Genomic DNA, 8,021 nt, shown 5'->3' with positions numbered 1-8,021 from the left:
GTGCAGATCTGTAGTATATAACAGGAGGTATTTATGTGCAGATCTGTAGTATATAACACAGGAGGTATTTATGTGCAGATCTGTAGTATATAACACAGGAGGTATTTATGTGCAGATCTGTAGTATATAACACAGGGGGTATTTATGTGCAGATCTGTAGTATATAACACAGGAGGTATTTATGTGCAGATCTGTAGTATATAACACAAGGAGGTATTTATGTGCAGATCTGTAGTATATAACACACAGATATATGTATGTGCAGATGTGTAGTATATAACACAGGGTATTTATGTGCAGATCTGTAGTATATAACACAGGAGGTATTTATGTGCAATTCTGTAGTATATAGCACAAGGAGGTATTTATGTGCAGATCTGTAGTATATAACACAGGAGGTATTTATGTGCAGCTCTGTAGTATTTAACACGGTATTTATGTGCAGCTCTGTAGTATATAACACAAGGAGGTATTTATGTAGAGATCTGTAGTATATAACACATGAGGTATTTATGTGCAGATCTGTAGTATATAGCACAGGGGTGTAGCAGAGAGGCAGTAGGATCTGTAATATATTTTGGGTAGGCAGAGACAAGCAAGTAACTACTCTTGGTAATTGTAGCAGAGAGGCAGTAGGATCTGTAATATCTTTTTGGTAAGCAGAGACAAGCAAATAACTACTCTTGGTAATTGTAGCAGAGAGGTAGTAGGATCTGTAATATCTTTTGGGTAAGCAGAGACAAGCAAATAACTACTCTTGGTAATTGTAATAATAACCCCTTTCCACCAAGAACTAGACGACACATAGCTTGGGAGTCAACAACAACTATTTTTTCAACAGAACAAAAATAACAAACACTTTTTAAAAAAACAGTCTCCTCTGCAAGGGGTTTCCCAACTGAAACAGCAGGGAGTTTAAACAGTAACATACAGTTTAACATACATTTTAACCATTAGCCTAAATAACAATTCCTGCATAGTTCATAAGTGGCGAGTTTTGCCACAATGCTCCCCCAGAACCAAGCCGGCATACCCAGTCTGATCCCAACGGATTGGCTTGGGGAGGTCCCGAGGAGTGTTCACAGATCAAGGTTCAAGTTCAGTTTGTCTGGACAACCCGTCGGCGTTGCCGTTTTGCTTCCCAGGTCGGTAATGGATTGTTAAGTCAAACGGCTGCAGCGCCAAACTCCAGCGCAACAGCCGGGCATTGTCTCCGGATACCCTGTTCAGCCACACCAACGGGTTGTGATCTGTGAGCAGGGAAAATTGTTGTCCATATAGATATGGCTGAAGTTTCTTGAGGGCCCACACCACGGCCAGGCATTCCTTTTCGATGGCGTAGCTAACTTCTCGGGGTAACAGTTTCCTGCTTAGGTAGGCCACAGGATGCTCGCTGCCATCAGCCCCAACTTGGCTCAGCACAGCTCCCAATCCAAACATAGAAGCGTCTGTATGGACGAGAAAGCGTTTAGTTGGATCCGGGGCAGCAAGGATAGGGGCATTTACGAGAGCGTTTTTCAGTTCTTGGAATGCTTGTTCACACTCTGGGCTCCAGGTAACAATCTTAGGAAGGTTTTTACGGGTGAGGTCGGTGAGGGGTTTGGCTAGGGTACTATAATTAGGTACAAACTTCCTATAATAGCCTGCGGTACCTAGAAAGGCTAGCACTTGGGTCTTGGTACGGGGAGTGGGCCACTTGGCTATGGCCTCTACCTTGGCCGGTTCGGGCTTCTGCTGCCCGCTACCTACTCGGTGCCCTAGGTACTGGACCTCTGCCATCCCTATATGACATTTGCTAGGCTTAAGGGTTAATCCTGCCTCCCTAATGCGATCTACTATTGCCCCTATATGGTTCAAATGCTCGTCCCAGGAGCTGCTAAATATAACTATGTTGTCTAAATAGGCGCATGCGTACTCGTGGGACCCATCCAGTAGCCGATCTACCATTCGCTGGAAAGTAGCCGGAGCGTTCTTCATCCCGAATGGCATGACCTTGAATTGGTACAGGCCAAACGGGGTGATGAACGCTGATTTGGGGATGGCATCCTCGGCTAGTGGGATCTGCCATTACCCCTTACACAGATCTATGGTGGTGAGGTACTGGCCTCGAGCCATTTTATCTAGGAGCTCATCTATCCGGGGCATAGGGTAGGCGTCAGACGGTTTTATCATTAAGTTTCCGGTAGTCTACGAAGAAGCGGGTCGTGCCGTCCCGCTTCGGCACTAGAACTACCAGCGAGGCCCAGGGGCTGTCCGAATGCTCAATCACTCCTAACTGTAGCATCTCGTCAATCTCCTTCCGCATATGTTCTCTCACTGATTCTGGTATGCGGTAAGGAGGTTGACGCATGGGGAGGTGACCTGGGGTTTCTACCCTATGGGTGGCCAGTCGAGTATATCCAGGCACGTTGGAGAACGTGTCTCTCTTTTCCTGCAGTAGCTCTGCTATTTGAGCTCGTTCCCGAGGACTTAACCGCTCACCCAATTGTACCTCTCCCAGACCTTCGTTCCGGTTCTTCATTCCTAGGAGGTCGGGAAGAGGTAAACTGTCTGCGTCGTCCGCGGCAGGGGCGCAAATAGCATTCACCTCCTCTGCGCGTTCATGGTACGGCTTCAACATATTTACATGGAGCATGCGTCTACCGCCTGCTCCAGTACATGGGCCGATCACATAGGTGGTGTCACAGATTTGTTCCACTACCTTGTATGGGCCCTGCCAGGAGGCCTGCAGTTTATCATTTTTGACCAGTTTTAAGATTAGCACCTTTTGCCCAGTCTGAAAACTGCGGTCCCTGGCGCCCCTATCATACCAACGGCGCTGATGGGTTTGAGCCGTCTGAAGGTTGGAGCGGACGGTCCGAGTCAGGGCCTCCAGGCGCTCCCTAAACTCCAGCACGTATGGTACGATAGGAGTACCGTCACTAGTGACTTCCCCCTCCCAATGCTCTCGGATTAAGTCTAGGGGACCCCGTACCCTCCTTCCAAATAATAATTCAAAGGGAGAGAACCCCGTGGACTCCTGAGGTACCTCCCGGTAGGCGAAAAGCAAATGGGGTAGAAACCGCTCCCAGTTCTTCTGGGTATCCATGAACGTGCGGAGCATCTGTTTTAGTGTTCCATTAAACCGTTCACAGAGCCCATTAGACTGGGGGTGATAAGCGGAATTTACAATGGGTTTCACCCCACATGCTCTCCACAACTGGTGGGTAATCTCGGCCGTAAACTGGGTGCCCCGGTCCGAAATAATCTCCCGGGGAAATCCCATGCGGGAGAAGATTCTGATGAGGGCATCCGCCACGGTCTCGGCATGAATATTAGCCAGAGCCACTGCCTCGGGATATCGGGTGGCATAATCCACGACCGTGAGTATATACCTCTTCCCCGAGGGGCTAGGCTTGGCTAGGGGGCCAATGAGGTCCACCGCCACTCGACTAAAAGGCTCCTCTATTATGGGGAGAGAGTGTAGCTTCGCCTTATATCGGTCTCCTCTTTTCCCTACTCGTTGGCAGGTGTCACACGTCTGGCAATACTGCCTAATATCTTTGGTGATCCCTGGCCAAAAGAAATTCTGAGTTAGGCGATGCTTCGTCCGACTAACTCCTAGGTGGCCTGACAGCGGAATATCGTGGGCAACTCGTAGCAGTTCTCGTCTATACCTCTGAGGTACTATTAACTGCTGAACGGACAGGGGAATAGATCCAGCCACTATCTTCTCTGCATACCTGTACAGTAACCCCTTATCCCAACCATACCTCTCTCCTTCCAACCCCGCCTGATTCTGGTCTACCTTATCCCTATATACTTGCAATGAGGGGTCAGTGGCCACTTCGCTACCAAACTCTAGTGGAGGGGCCCAAGAGACATTAGGGGGGTGATTGCTTACCTGAGCCTCAGAGTGATCAGCCAGTGCATTGGTGCGGGCCTGTTGTCGGGTAACCACGGGCAGTGCTGCTTGTGGGGAGGTTCGGGGTGCAAACGCTGAAGTCAGCTCCCCTAAGTCATTGCCCAAAATAACTTCTGCGGGCAAATTTTGCATAAGGCCCACTTCTATGTTCCCCGACCCTGCTCCCCAATCCAAGTGTACTTTGGCCGTGGGAATCTTGTAAATGGCTCCCCCGGCCACCCGGACAGATACACAGTCTCCAGGGAGTTGATTGGTAGAAACTAAATGTTGCCGGAGCAAGGTTATGGTGGCCCCAGAGTCACGCAGCCCTTGGACACGTCGGCCCTCTATATAGACCACCTGGCGGTGGCTTTGTAGGTTGTCCGAAGCGGCCTGTACTGGGTTTACCTTGTGTAAGATGCCCAAGGGTTCCTCGTGGAAGACTGCAGGTTGGGTCTGTAGTCGGGGCTCGTTCTGGTAGCAGTGTACAGCTGCCCGGTTGTTTGACAAGTTGTTCTGGTTGTTCCAGGTGGATCGGTTCTTGTTCCTGGGACAGTCTCTCTGAATGTGCCCTTGTTGGTTACAAAGATGGCAACGGATAGCTGATCGAGTCTGGTATCGGGGAGGGGGTGGGTAGATTCCCCCTCCAGGATGGGGTAGCAGAGGTGTGGGAGCTGCAGTGGGGGTTGGGGTGACCCCAATACTGGAGCGTTGCTGCGTTCGTTGAGCTCTCCGAGCGTCTTGGTATTCGTCGGCCAAGGTCGCTGCGGTATGTACCGTGCACGGTTTTCAATCTCTCAGCCAGTTTTGCAATTCAGTGGACACCCCTTGGAAGAATTGCTCCATCAACAGGAGTTGTAAAAGGTCTTCCAACTGGGTGACTTGGGCTGCCTGCAACCAGCCTTTAGCGGCCCTGGTTAGCCGATGCGCCCACTCAGTGTGGGTATCTTTCTCCAGCTTCTTCAGGTCTCGGAACTGCTGTCTGTATGCCTCCGGGGTAATAGCATACCTAGTCAGGATGGCCTGTTTTACCTTCTGGTAGTCCCTGCTGTCCTCATCTGGTATGGTGCGGTAGGCTTCAGCAGCCCGCCCGGATAACTTGCCAGCCAGTAGTGGAACTTGGTCAGTGGTACTAATATTATGCAGTTGGCATAATCGCTCAAAGTCCTGTAGGTACCCATCGATATCCTCTGTGTCTGTATGATCCTTGAATGCGTGGTAGGGAATCTTAGCTTTCCCTGTACCAGCACTGGAGTGTACTGGTAGCCCCTCTCCGGGTCTCGGGGTGGTTTGTCGGGTCACCATCAAGTACTCATGTACGTCTGCTGATGTCCGTGTCAGGAGCTCCTCCGAATGGGGTAGCGGAAAAAAAGCCAACCGGGTCCGCATCTCTTTTTGGAATTCAGTTTCGTTGTTCGCCATGGGTACGGCCGTACCTGCAACCCGGTCTCCCTCCATGAGCTCTGCAATCAGCCTTGCTTTGGTTTTATTGCTGGCAATAATTCCTCTCGCCTCCAGTAATTCCTTCAATGCAGTTCTCTTTAGTCTGGTATAATCTGTCCCCATTCACCGTCTGTTCATATACTTCACATGTCCTACGAATTGCTGTGCTGTTTGAATCCCGTCGCTTGCCACCAATTGTAGCAGAGAGGCAGTAGGATCTGTAATATATTTTGGGTAGGCAGAGACAAGCAAGTAACTACTCTTGGTAATTGTAGCAGAGAGGTAGTAGGATCTGTAATATCTTTTGGGTAAGCAGAGACAAGCAAATAACTACTCTTGGTAATTGTAGCAGAGAGGTAGTAGGATCTGTAATATCTTTTGGGTAAGCAGAGACAAGCAAATAACTACTCTTGGTAATTGTAATAATAACCCCTTTCCACCAAGAACTAGACGACACATAGCTTGGGAGTCAACAACAACTATTTTTTCAACAGAACAAAAATAACAAACACTTTTTAAAAAAACAGTCTCCTCTGCAAGGGGTTTCCCAACTGAAACAGCAGGGAGTTTAAACAGTAACATACAGTTTAACATACATTTTAACCATTAGCCTAAATAACAATTCCTGCATAGTTCATAAGTGGCGAGTTTTGCCACAAGGGGGTATTTATGTACAGGTCTGTAGTATATAACACGGGGTATTTATGTGCAGATCTGTAGTATATAGCACAAGGAGGTATTTATGTGCAGATCTGTAGTATATAACACATGAGGTATTTATGTGCAATTCTGTAGTATATAACACAAGGAGGTATTTATATGCAGATCTGTAGTATATAACACATGAGGTATTTTTTGTGCAGATCTGTAGTATTTAACACATGAGGTATTTATGTGCAGATCTGTAGTATATAACACAGGGGGTACTTATGTGCAGATCTGTAGTATATAACACATAAGGTATTTATGTGCAGATCTGTAGTATATAGCACAGGGGGTATTTATGTACAGGTCTGTAGTATATAACACATGAGGTATTTATGTGCAATTCTGTAGTATATAACACAAGGAGGTATTTATGTGCAGATCTGTAGTATATAACACATGAGGTATTTTTTGTGCAGATCTGTAGTATTTAACACGAGGTATTTATGTGCAGATCTGTAGTATATAACACAGGGGGTACTTATGTGCAGATCTGTAGTATATAACACATAAGGTATTTATGTGCAGATCTGTAGTATATAGCACAGGGGGTATTTATGTACAGGTCTGTAGTATATAACACGGGGTATTTATGTGCAGATCTGTAGTATATAACACATGAGGTATTTTTTGTGCAGATCTGTAGTATATAACACAGTGGGTATTTATGTACAGATCTGTAGTATATAACACAGGTGGTATTTTTTTTTTGCAGATCTGTAGTATATAACACAGAAGGTATTTATGTAGAGATCTGTAGTATATAACACATGAGGTATTTATGTGCAGATCTGTAGTATATAGCACAGGGGGTATTTATGTACAGGTCTGTAGTATATAACACGGGGGGTATTTATATGCAGATCTGTAGTATATAACACAGGGTATTTATGTGCAGATCTGTAGTATTTAACACAGAAGGTATTTATGTGCAGATCTGTAGTATATAACACAGTGGGTATTTATGTACAGATCTGTAGTATATAACACAGGGGGTACTTATGTGCAGATCTGTAGTATATAACACAGAAGGTATTTATGTAGAGATCTGGGCCTCCATTACATATGCAGCGTCGCCCGCAAAAGCCGGCGCATATACGGCGTAGCATACAAGTTACGCGCGTATATATTTCACCTGTTGCCCGCAATTTTTACTCCCATAAGCTAACATGGGACTGCGTCGTAAATCGGTATCCAATATCCAGCGCAAAGACTTACGTGGCGAAAATGGAGAAATCTTACTCCATTTTTACCTCGCCATAAAAGGCAGCCGTAGCAAGCCTTGCGCTGAGTATGGGAGCACCGTAACTCCCGAGCACAAATAAACTAACACCTAACGCATGCGCAATGTCTATCTATCTGTCAACCGCAATCCCCCACAGCAAAAACTAATAAGGTCTATTAACCCCTATATCCGCCATCAAACCCACACCGCAAGTAATAACTAAATTATTAACCCCTAAACCGCTATAGCCCACAACGCAATTAACCTATTCAAGTATTAACCCCTAAACTGCCATAGCCCACAACGCAATTAACCTAACCTAACACCCCCTAACCTAACACCCCCTAAATAAACTAAAATTACCTAATTTACAAAATAATAAAGTTACTATTAAATTTAAAAAAAAACAACAACAACTTTAAAAATACAAATAAACTAAGTATAAATTAAAGGGGCAGTCTAATCAAAATTCTCGAGTAGACTGTCCCTTTAAGCTAGAATTACTGAAAATAAAAAAAAAACTAAGATTACAGAAAATAATAAAGAAAATTACAAAATGTTAAACTAATTACACCTAATCTAATCCCCCTAATAAAATAAAAAAGCCCCCCAAAATAATAAAAAGCCCTACCCTATACTACATTACAAATAGCCCTTAAAAGGGCCTTTTGTGGGGCATTGCCCCAAAGTAATCAGCTCTTTTACCTGTAAAACAAAGTACAATCCCCCCCAACATTAAAACCCACCACCCACACACCCAACCCT

Source organism: Bombina bombina, chromosome 7 (genome assembly GCF_027579735.1).
Source record: "Bombina bombina isolate aBomBom1 chromosome 7, aBomBom1.pri, whole genome shotgun sequence".
Classification (NCBI taxonomy): domain Eukaryota; kingdom Metazoa; phylum Chordata; class Amphibia; order Anura; family Bombinatoridae; genus Bombina; species Bombina bombina.
The sequence above is the reverse complement of the archived record's forward strand: the minus strand, read 5'-3'. Positions refer to the sequence as shown.